Source organism: Rhinoraja longicauda, chromosome 9 (genome assembly GCF_053455715.1).
Source record: "Rhinoraja longicauda isolate Sanriku21f chromosome 9, sRhiLon1.1, whole genome shotgun sequence".
Lineage (NCBI taxonomy): Eukaryota > Metazoa > Chordata > Chondrichthyes > Rajiformes > Arhynchobatidae > Rhinoraja > Rhinoraja longicauda.
Window position 1 is genome coordinate 55,047,868 of NC_135961.1, and position 12,537 is coordinate 55,060,404.

A 12,537-nucleotide genomic window follows, 5' to 3' on the forward strand; every position below is an offset into this window, starting at 1 on the left:
GAAGCTGACACGATACATACTAAAGAAAATTGCAGATGGATCAAGGTGGACCAGGAGGAGGCAGATTAAGATTTTTACAAGAAGGCTTAAATTCAATGCCAAAATTCCCCTGATTCATCTCATTTAATTGAGTAAATAAAATTGTAGGACAACTGCCAGTGTATTAAATCAGCCAAACCTACTCTCAGTCATCCTTTCAAATGCTGGAATGAAGGCGGCTGCCTCACAGATGATTTATTGGTGGGCAAAGTGTAGACATAATGCGTGACTTCAGGAGCTGACGAGCTTCCAAGAGGAGGTCCCGTCATTTGACTAGAACAGAAAAGCTGTTTCAAATTGAGCTAAGCTGAACTCCATTGAGCTTGAGTGAAAAAATAAATTTCTGAAGAATCTTCAGTGGGTCAGGCAGCATTCATTTCCCTCTGTAGATGCTGCCTGACCTGCTGAGTTTCTCCTGCAATTGAAGGAACTTGTGTATCTAATGAGCTTGAATTTCCCTGACATTTGCCAATGGTTAAATATTGCAATATAGACCATAATGTCTTTATTCTGCATCTATTATTTGTTGCGTCTGGAGAAGGGTCTTGACCCAAAATTCCAGTCTGCAGAGGGTGGAGACCCTAAACTTCACCAATTTCTTTTCTCCAGACCTGACTCACTGAGTTACTCCAGTATTTTGTGTCTACCTACAATGTAATTTGTTGGTGTTAGCTATGGTTGAATCAGTGACACTTTTGCCACTGAGCCAAAAACAAGTCCCACCTGAGTACATCGTCCATTTGGTGCCACAGTGAGCGAGCTGATGCTGTCACTTAAACAAAACTTTGACCTGCAGTTCTAACTCATGATGGCCTAGAAACTGGAGAAAATGGACAGATGTGCATATAACCTACTTTATTGCAAATAAAGATTCACTGATAACTTTTGCCTGTTGAAATCCCACCCAATGGGAAATTAGACCAGGCACTTCAAGTCCGAATCCATTTGAGTTATTTCCGGAGGTGGATCTAATGGTGTCATCTTTGGCTCAGCACTCATTTCCACAATTACTGTCAGAAATTGGATTTGCAAAGTGCTAGTGACTACCTGTGATTTTCACTCACAGTAAACCAAGCCCATGGGTTACCAAGCTAAGTCCCCCTCAACCACGTTATTTAAAGGGCCAACGCAAACTGTATTCTGCGTCGTATCCAATTGCCTCCCAACTGCACCAACAGTGGGCAGCCAAAACGTTGGTCACAAAAGCAGGTTCCAGAGAGTCTAAAATGAGTACAGAGGTGAGTTGTTTGGAGAGCTTATCCATACCAAAGGGCATGGTAATTAATTGGGCAGTGCAGAAATGATTTGAATTGGAGGAGTGTTGATGTCTCAAAGACTTGTAGGACTGGAAAGAGCAACATGGGAAAGGAAAAGGATCTAAAAACAAGGGTTAAGATGCTTTACAGTTTCTTACTGCATCACAGGCCCCAAATCCAGATGCATTGAGTCACAGGTTCGGCATGGAAACAGGACCAATGGCTCATCAATTTTGACCATCAAGAATCTATATTTTACACTAATCCTACCCAAACCCATTTAATTGTTTCATCACCTACACACAAGGACCGTGTTACAGTGGCCAATTGACTACCCAACTATTTATAAAGACATTTTTATTTCTTCAGACCACCAGGATATCCTAACGAAGAACCCGGTTCCTCTGTCACCAGATGACATTCTCGCACTGCAACCATCTCCTGCTAACCTTGTCCAAAATCACTTTGTGACAGCCTGGATGTGTACCTTTACCTGGGTTTCTGTCTGTAATGTCCATGAGTTCTCATTTAATTGTGGGTGTCTCCCACAGAATCTAGAGGGTCAGCAACTTTACTTCCAAATTGTCACTTTCCTCAATCTGCACACCATTCAGGGCCATCTTCAAATACACCTCCAAGTACACCTCCACCTACTGCTCAGCTAGGCCGCAGCTCCCTCAATTTGGCTCCACTACTAATCACAGATCACAACCAATTTATTTTTACAATAGTGAACCAATTTGTTTCTTGGATGGAGTTCCAGCATCCTCCTGTCCTCTACCTCTAAATGCCAATGTGGATGCTCTCTGCACACCTCCAGGAGAGTTTCTCAGCCTTTCCCAGAATGCCAAACAGAACCCACCAGCACTTGTGCGCAATGCATGCCAAAAACATAGTGGTCAATTAAACAAGCAAAGCTAGAGCTAACTATGAGCAAGACCTTTTCGACCACCACACTTTCAACTAAGTAACGTCATCACAATGACAAGACAATCATAATGATTGAAACGCAAGAGTTTGCAGATGCTGGAATCTGGAGCAAAACTCCAAGTAGTGGAGGAACTCAGTGGGCCAGGCAGCATCTATGGAGGGAAAGGATGGATGACGTTTCATATCGGGACCCTTCTTCAGATTGATCAAAATGATTACTTTCCTATTTATACCTTCTCACTCTCAGTTCTTTCCTCTTCACAGCTGGGCCATTTCTCTAGATTTTATTTGTACAGCCAAATGGTAATTTTTGATTAAAGTCAATTTAGACCAACAATTTCTATAAACTATACCTTTTTATTAAAACAAACAATTTAAAGTGGTATCTGTCTCCATACAATGGGCTGCCAACAGCCTATGTAAGCATTGTCTCATTCAGCCATAAGGAGATTAGTTTAGTTTAGATCTACAGTGCGGAAACAGGCCCTTCAGCCCTCCATCCATGGCGACCAGCGATCCCCATACACTAGCATTATTCTACACATACTTGGGGCGATTTACAATTTTATCAAGCCAATTAACCTACAAACCAGTACGTCTTTGGAGGGTCAGAGGAGATGGGAGAACCCGGAAAAAAACCCACGCAGGTCACGGGGAGAATGTACAAATGTACAGAGAGTACCCATAGTCAGGATTGAACCCGGGTCACCGGCGCTGTAAGGCAGCAGCTCTACCGCTACGCCACCGTGCTGCTCCATTAAATGAAGGCTTACAAACAACTTTGATGTAGTGAACTGGGAGGAAGTTTGTGACCTCTTCGATCAAGGACAAGGGAACAAGGGAACATCACCATTGGCAGGTTCCCTTCCATGTCACCCACCGCCCTGACTTGAAAATGTATTACTCGCCCTTCGTCATCCACGTTCTTCCACGTTCCAAATCCTGGAACTCATTGGCCAACAATTTAGTCGGACTACTTGTTTCAGAAGTACTTCAGTGATCCAAGTAGGTGGCTCACCACCACTTCCTCCAAGGTAATTAGAGATGGGCAATAAACACTGTCCCTGCCAATGAACCTAGGTACTTCAGAGAGAATAAATTAAAGCAACATTTATTTCACTGGAAAGAGGTTTACTTACCACAAGACCTTGATTTAAAGTAATTGGTCAAACATTCTGTAGGGAGACAAGGAGATATTTTTTTTATGCAGCAATTTTTCATGTTTTCATGATCTTAAGCCAGAAAAGAAACTGAAGGCAGATTCAGTAGCAACATACAAAAAATCAATTGGATAAATCTCAAAAAAGCAAATATTAAATGACTATGACGAAAGAGGCAGTGAGGCAAAATGGTTTGATCCAAGAAAGGAAGGCAAAGGTATCATAAATAAGTGGCCTCCTGCAATATATAATTGCAGTTAACAACTCAACGGTGCGCACATTGAATTCCCCAATTTGAGGTCACTTTCCTCCCTCTGGCTCCTCAGTCCACAACTCTTCAAACCTGTCTCACAACTTCTGCTCTTATCTTTGGCCTTTGTTCCAACCATCTGCCTATCAAAAACCCCTCTAACCTACGTCCACTTATTACTTGGCACACTTTGTCCTGCCTCTCCCCTTGTCCAGCTTTCTTCTCTCTCCCCCCCACCTCCCCCCCCCCCCAACAATTAGTTTGAAGAAAGGTCTCGACCCAAAACATCACCTATCCATGTTCTCCAGAGATGCTGCCTGACCTGCTGTTATAGAGTCATAAAGACTCAGAGTCATACATAAACATAGAAACATAGAAAATAGGTGCAGGAGTAGGCCATTCGGCCCTTCAATGCTGGAAACAGGCCCTTCGGCCCAACTTGCCCACACTGACCGACATGTCTCATCTACACTAGTCCCACATGCCTGTGTTTGGCCCATATCCCTTTAAACCTATCTTATCCATGTACCTGTCTAAATGTTTTTAAACGTTGCTCCAGCACTTTGTGTCCTTTTGTATAATTCCATTAGTCGACACTGTGGGATTGGGTTTGGGGTGATAGAAATTCTGTGTACTCTGTTCACATTTCAGCTCCATCACACAGTCAGATAGATTACAACTCATGCAATAGGACTTTGCAAGTTTAAACGCTGGATAATTGGGAGGCTGGGATATATAATCGCCTCCCCGTGAGCTGTGACATCAGCTGCGCACACTGACTAAAGAGAATTTAGGTTCATTTAAAACTCACTTTGAAAGCTACCAGCTCATGAACAGCCATTTCTCATGTGGCTGTCTAAATTTTATTTTTACACCATCAATTAATTTATATTTAATTGAGAACTCAAGATGAACCATATCTGATGTGATGTGATTGTTTCCCTGGTGTTTTATGGATCCATCTAACGTAATAAAAAATTCAAGACAATCTATCATTGTTGTCAACATTTCCATTATAAATCCCAATGTCCTCTTTCTCATCAAATTAATACGTGAGGCTATAATTACACACTCCTTCTGGTGGAGGACCCGTGCTGCCTCCTCTGGCACAATGATGCAATTACAGTTGCCAAAAAACTCAATGGGGTGAACTTCAGAGGTTGATGCAAGGATTAGCCTATTCATTGCTATCAATCAGGGATGAACTTCCAGAGACATGTGACTGATTTGTTTTGACAATCCATTATTAAGGTGGCCATAATTGAATAAATGTACAAGATTGTAAACCAATTCATTGCTACCAATCAGAGATTTTAAAGGGCACAAATAAGATAGATATTGAAAATATTTTCCAGTGGTAGGGGGCCTAAAAACAAGAGGACATTTCAGCTGAGAGGATGGAGTTTTAAAAGGGAACTGAGGGTTGTGTTTTTACACAGAGTAGTTGGTATTGAGAATACGCTGCCAGCAAATACAATTACTATGTTTAACAAGCATTTAAGTAGACCTGTTAAGGTTATAATGTGGGCTAATGGGATTAAAGACAAAAAGGTCCATTTGGATGTGACAGGTTAAAAGGTCTGTTTTGGTGTTATGACACCATGACACAGGAATTTGCTGTGGAAATTTGTGGATAAAATGTATGACTTTAAAATGGGAACTTTTGGGGCATTGCGTGCAAAGGCAACATTTATTTTCTATCCTTGGCTGTTTACGCGAAAATGGTGATGGGTCAGTTTGTTGGAAGTATTGTTGTTGTATGCAGAAGGTGCATTGAATTACATCTTCACAAAATGATCCATATCTGTAGCCATCTAACACCCTTAATCAAGAGAATAAATATTTAAGGGTTTCAGGGATTTGGCCACATTTATTGCCCACTGCTGGTCGCCTTGGGAATGTGTGACTTCATGAGTTGTTGCGGTCCATGTGTTAGTGACAATCACATTAGGAAGGGTATTCCTGAATTTGACATAATGTTTCTACAGTGAAACTGCTTTTGTTTTTTTTCTAGTGATTGAGATTGGGGAACAAGGGGGCATTCTTGAAGTCAACTTTGATGAACTGCCATATTGAGCTCTGTAACCTGTAGATATTACTGATATATGGTGCCAGTGATGATATATTTCAATGGGAAAATCCCTGACCTTTAAATATTCAGAACTTGACAGTGTTGTGCTACTTGAAGACCCTTTCTTTTAGTTGAACATGTAGAGGGAAGTCGTGAGTATTCCATACAATTTCTGGTCTATTTCTTATATTTGCTGTGGAGTATTCCAAAGGTGTGGCGGTGAGGGATAATGTAGTGTTCCTGGCCCCCTCTCTTGTTCTTGAAGCTTGCTGGTGAAAGGGTTGGCTTAGTAACACCTCTGTAACTAATGGCCTTCCTAAAGTTGGGTTTAGAAGAGTAGAGCGATTGTATCGGATGGTAGTAGATCCTTCTCTGGGAAGAGTCACGGTCCGGCACTATCTTCATAAATGCTGATGTTGATGGTGGTGATTGGGATTAAAGTGTGACATTGCAGACTAGGGCCTACCATGGCCATTGCAGGTTATGGATATGCCAAGGCATGGATACATTTGTACCCACAATGAGAATATTAATAGATAAATATCTTCCTGCGCTGCTCTTTGTGGTGCAGTGGTGTGGTGGTAGAGTTACTGCCTTACAGCACCAGAGACCCTGGTTGGATCCTGATTATGGTTGCTGTCTGTATGGAGTTTGCATGTTCTTCCTGTGACCCCATGGATATTCTCTAGGTGCTCCGATTCTCTTGGTGCTCCAGTTTGTCGGTTAATTGGCTTTGTAAATTGTTTGTAATGTTTAGGATAGAACTAGGTGATCGCTGGTCAGCATAGACCATATTGTATCTCTAAACTAAACCAAAGTAAAATGTCATACTCCTACATTCTTATGTCCATGTTCTTTGGTCTGTATTCTTACTCTTGTACTGCTTCCATTCTCTTATAGACCAAATAACATTGTTTATAGCTTATCCCTATGGTCACCCAGGTTTTACTCTATCAGAGTCACCCCCCTCTCTATCAGAGACACCCCCCTCCTCCCTTTCCATCCCTGCAGCTTTACCAGATTCTTTTGCCTGCTGAAACATTGACTGTTTCTCTTTCTAGAGAAGCGGCCTAATGCATTGGGTATTTCTGCCAATTTTCTGTTTTTCAGATCTCCAGCATCTGCAGTGCCCACACACTTTTCACAAAAATCCATCTAAGCACTTTTAAAATTAAATTTCCTAATACTGCCATTAGTAAACTGGAAGTCAATCCAGTTTATGCCTTGTTACCGTGAAGCTTGGTTTTCAAGTAACCCAGGCAAGATGTTATATTTCAAAACTCTCAAGTACTTACTGACTTGTCAGTGATTTCATCGAAAATTAGGACGCCAGAGAAGCATTGACAGCGTGGGAATTTTTCTGAAGACAGTGTAATCTCGACCTTACTCGGCATTGTCGTGGTCATTGTCGTTGGGTAAAAGAAAATTTTGGCGATCTGCTCCGACTTTGACAGTCGCCTAAAAAATCGCCTAAGGCCCTTTATACTGAATTCCCTTCCCTTAGATATTTCTCATTCAGTAACACCATAGGTTATGAACTACAATCTCATAGCTTGTGTGGTGTTGCAGCTTTGTCCTTTGTGGCAGTTCGTCATGTCATGTCAATGCTGCAGGCCTTCGGATTATTTCTACATTCATGGCTATACTGAAGCAAGCACTTGTTTTGACACTTGTGATGCTGCACATCTCTAGAGGAGTGGTGTTTGCATCCAGTCCTTCCTAGGGGTAGATGATCTCTTGCACCCACTCTCTGAGTTTAGTTTCACTCTGTCTGACTGGAATAAAACTAGGTCTAGGTGCACAATGCTGGAATCATTTAAAGCATTATTAAGACTGAGAAAATGCAACAAATAACATAACGTTAAAACACACAAGATGAATAATACAATAGGGGCATATCAGTGGTGCCCCAAGAAGTGCAGCCACACAGCTCCAGTGACCCAGATTCAACCCAAATGTCCACCATTGTTTGTATGGAGCTTGCATGTTCTCCTATAACCACATTGGTTTGCCTGGGTGCTCTCCTATTTTCCCGCATCCCAAAGTTGTGCTGGTTGGTTAATTAGCCATCGTAAATCATCCCTGGTGTAGATGGCTGGTGAGAGAATCAAGGGGATGCTAATGGGTTGTGGGAGAACAGGCTACAATTAAGATGGGAAATGGGGTTGCTTTAAAATCCAGCACAGCCGATATGGGCTGAATGGTCTTCCTCTGTGTGGTAGGGAAATATGAATAGGATGTTATATGAAATTACAAGAGATTATACAATGTAAAATATGGCAGAATCTTGTACGCTAACAGGACCCTGAACCTTACAGAGCTTTAACCTATGACTATCACATCCACTCACATGTACTGTTCTCTGTTTTTGTGACCAACTCTTCCCACAGTTCTCTGGAAAACTATTCCTCAACTTGAAACATCTCCTGCTCTTTAACTCGAGGTGATTTTGAACATAAATCACCATAGCAATAACCCAGAACGTGGTACTTTCCCTGAACCTTCCTTATGTTATATTACCTGTGACAATTTGACAAAGTATTTCCTTTGATTGAACTACCCCATTTGCCTGCTACAGAAACAGTGACTTGTTGAAAAAGGAAATATTTATTTACGACCATTGGCATAATAAAATTGGTTTGTTAAGATAAATGGTTCGAGTTTGTCAGCATTCGGAAACGTTGATGAATGGCTTTTACTCCAATGACGTTTCTGACATTTAAAAATGTTAAAAGCCAAATGGTGACAAAATCAGTCATCCTAATACCATCCTTGGCATTTATATATTGACTTGTGATAGCCATTCTGCAGAGACCCAGAGAAAATAAATGAAAATCAATTAAACTGTGGATGTTGGGAGTCTGAATCACAAGGAAAAAAATGCTGGAAACACTCAGCAGACAAGGCTGCATCTGTGGAAAGAGAAACAGAATTAACAGTTCAGGTCAAAGACTGACATCAGAACTGGGAAAAAGAGAAACGCAAGTTTGTCTTAAATTATGGAGAAGATGGGGGAATGGGTAGATAAAACAAGGGGAATACCTGTGATAAGATGTCAGGGTTACAGGACAAATATATTGTGGAGGTGATCCACTTAATGGGTTAACAAGATAGACACAAAATGCTGGAGTAACTCAGCAGGTCAGGCAGCAATTCTGGAGAAAAGGAATAGGTGAGGCTAAGAGTCAGGGGAAAGGGAAATAGAGATATAGCCGGCAATATAGAGAGAGCTATAGGACAAATGGATGTTTCCCTTTCATATCCCTTTCACCTGACTCAGTCTAAAGAAGGGTCTCGACTCAGAATGTCACCTATTCCTTTTCTCCAGAGATACTGCCTGACCCGCTGAGTTACTCCAACATTTTGTGTCTATCTTTGGTGTAACCAGCATCTGCAGTTCCTTCCTACACACAATGGGTTAAGGGGAGCAGTTAGATGGCGACAAGACAAACAAAGATGGGTAAAATGTTGTAAAATGCAGTGCAGTGGGATGAATCCAGCAGCTTATTATCTGAACAAGAAAGACAAAATGATCCAAAATCAGACATGGATGACTTACAACAGAGACAGGTATTTGTGTTTGTATAAACAAGCCCTTCAGAAATATTCTCACCTGATAACTTGTTTGACAATTCAGTACAACCTTTCCACTCTCTCTGCTCTGTTCCCAGTGATAAGATAGAATTCTCAATCTAATTTCAGTCCATTTTGATCTTCCAGAATGCTGATTAGTTTGAAGAAGGGTCTCGACCCAAAATATAACCTATCCATGTTCTCCAGAGATGCTGCCTAACCCCTTGAGTTACTTCAGCATTTTTGTGTCTTTTTTGATCTTCGAAGTTTAGTACACTTGAAGGTAGAACTTCAGATATGGGGATGGAAATAGTGAAGTTTCAAAATGTGGCATCAAGATATAGTCCAAAGCTTTCAGTCAGGCTGGGCGTAGCAGCACGTACCTTGGTTTTCAGACCCTCAGTCTGAAGAAAGGTCTCAACCCGAAATGTCACCCATTCCTTCTGTCCAGAGATGCTGCCTGTCCTGCTGAGTTATTCCAGCATTTTGTGTCTATCTATGATGTTCAGATGCTGGTATGACAAAAAGATAGAGGGAGAACTGGGAAGGGGGAGGGGAAGAGAGGGACAGAGGAACTATCTAAAGTTGGAGAAGTCAATGTTCATACCGCTGGGCTGTAAGCTATATGTGCTCAAAGATGTACCTTGCTCATTCTTTTAGCAATTGGTCAAATATCCTAAAGTGGGGCGGATTTTAGTAAGGTGAATTACAACATTATAATGGAGGATGCTCTCGAAACAGTAAAACTGTACTAGGTTGATGGTCATTAATCCTCAGAGGAGGTGAACCACAGATGTGAATCAGAACTGATCAAAGCATCACTTTCAGTTTCTTCAGACATTTGGCTAATTCAAAGGTCACGAGGATCAATAGACAATAGACAATAGGTTCAGGAGTAGGCCATTCGGTCCTTCGAGCCAGCACCACCATTCATATCATATCATATCATATCATATATATACAGCGCGGAAACAGGCCTTTTCGGCCCACCAAGTCCGCGCCGCCCAGCGATCCCCGTACATTAACACTATCCTACACCCACTAGGGTCAATTTTTTTACATTTACCCAGCCAATTAACCTACAAACCTGTACGTCTTTGGAGTGTGGGAGGAAACCGAAGATCTCGGAGAAAACCCACGCAGGTCACGGGGAGAACGTACAAACTCCTTACAGTGCAGCACCCGTAGTCAGGATCGAACCTGAGTCTCCGGCGCTGCATTCGCTGTAAAGCAGCAACTCTACCGCTGCGCTACCGTGCCACCCTATGTGATTATGGCTGATCATTCACAATCAGTACCCCGTTCCTGCCTTCTCCCCATACCCCCTGACTCCGCTAACTCACTACAACATGCACAAAATCTTTCCAGACCTCGACTGACTCAAAAGTTGCTCCCTGTGATTGGAAAATTGGTCGTTTCACTCCCTTACTTTACGAGGGTAGGTGAAGTAACGTAAGACATTGGCTTACATGTTAAACATTAGACATTTAAGAGGTCTATCTAGCTCTCTCTTGAAAGCATCCAGAGAATTGACCTCCACTGCCTTCTGAGGCAGAGAATTCCATTAGTTGCAAGGAAGTTATTACAAAATGATTATTAGTGAGTTGGGGGACATAAAAACAAACTGCTCGAGGAGCTCAACACGTCAGGCAGCATTTGTGGAGGGACATTTCAAGTCAGGACCCTTCTTCAGGCTTATTAGTGAATTATTGATTAAGCATTAAGACAAATTTGAATGGGCAGCATAAAATAGCATTTATTTACTATGAGGAATTTGTACCAAATAAACCAAGTTAAATTAATTGTGGAACTATCACAATATTTTACAAAACGATTGCATCTTGACATAATTTAGATAGAGCTCCAAACATATAAAACAAGATATCACGTAACAGCAGAAATGGCTAATTCTGATGCAGACAGAAAAAGCAAGTTTCCTGAAGATGGGGTTTGAAGACTGGAAGATGCGTTGAATCCCCTGGCATTTAGAAGAGGGAGTGGTGACCTGAGAGGTTCTTGACAGAGCAGATGCGCTGATGATGTTTTCTCGTCTGAGAATCAAGAACTTGTAGGCATAATTTAGAAATAATGGATGGTCCATTGATGACAGAGATAAGTTTTTTATTTTTTAATCTCAGAGGATTGAAATTCTTCACATCTTTTTTCCTTTATGGAAATAAAGGAAACCTTTATGGTGACATAAAGGTTTATGACACCTTTATGACACCTTTATGGTGTCGGAGGTTATGGGGAGAAGGCAGGAGAATCGGGTTAGGAGGGAGAGATAGATGAGCCAAGATTGAATGGCGGTTGATGGGCCAAATGGCCTAATTCCGCTCCTATCACTTATGATCTTATGAAATAGAGCCTTTGAATATGATTAGGGCTGATCTAGTTAGATTCTTGACAAGCAAGGGGGGTGAAAGTTTACCACTGGTCCACAGGAATATGGTGTTGAGATTACAATCTCATCAGTCATCATCTTGTTTAATGGGAAGCAGGTTTGAAAGGTGACGTTCTTCTATGTTTGCGATATAATTAATCAGCTCTTTGTAAAGTATCATCATTTACAACCTTCCTTTAAGAAATTGCATACCGTAATTCCCTCCCTGATCCTTTCTACCCACACCGCCAATCTATTCTTTCAGTCACGTGTGGTTCACCACTCCCATTTCTTTAAAATATTTTGCACAGCATCTATTTTTGGCTGCTGATGCCCCTGAGAAGTGCCCCCTTTTAAACGAGCTACATAACTAACGATGCTTCTGTGAGATTACAAGTTGTCTTATTCCATTAGATTTTTTTTTTAACCACCTCCTCGTCACATTTCCAACCCTCTTTTCCCACATCAAGAAGAAACAAATCCTGTGGGGAGTTGCTGCCACTTTCTGGACATTGCACATCTCAGCTGTCTTACCTGAAAGGAACTGTCAGTCACATCCCAGCTATCAATCACTTGCCAACACAACTAATCACACATCGCAGCTCAAGATCGAATGCTTTCTCTCTTTAGCCGATTGCTAATGAAGTGCGCAGGATTGTATTGTTTTAAGCTTGGTTCAGGAATCGGAACTATGGTTAGACCTCTTACAAGCTCTTACTGGATTTAAAGGGACAGGCATGAAGTGAAAACCAAACAAAAATAATTCATTTTTCTCACATTCCTTTTAACTTAATGTGCACAGCAGTGTTGCGCCAAATGACTGAAGCGCTCATTACAAGGGCGGCACAGTGGCACAGCGGTAGAGATCCAGGTTC

At 41.6% G+C, this 12,537-nt stretch overlaps 1 protein-coding gene across 1 annotated transcript in view; it reads left to right on the forward strand.

Moving 5' to 3' along the window:
- LOC144596765 (metabotropic glutamate receptor 1-like) overlaps positions 1 to 12,537 on the forward strand; it is a 175,572-nt gene that overhangs the window by 22,642 nt on the left and 140,393 nt on the right. The window lies entirely within an intron of this gene.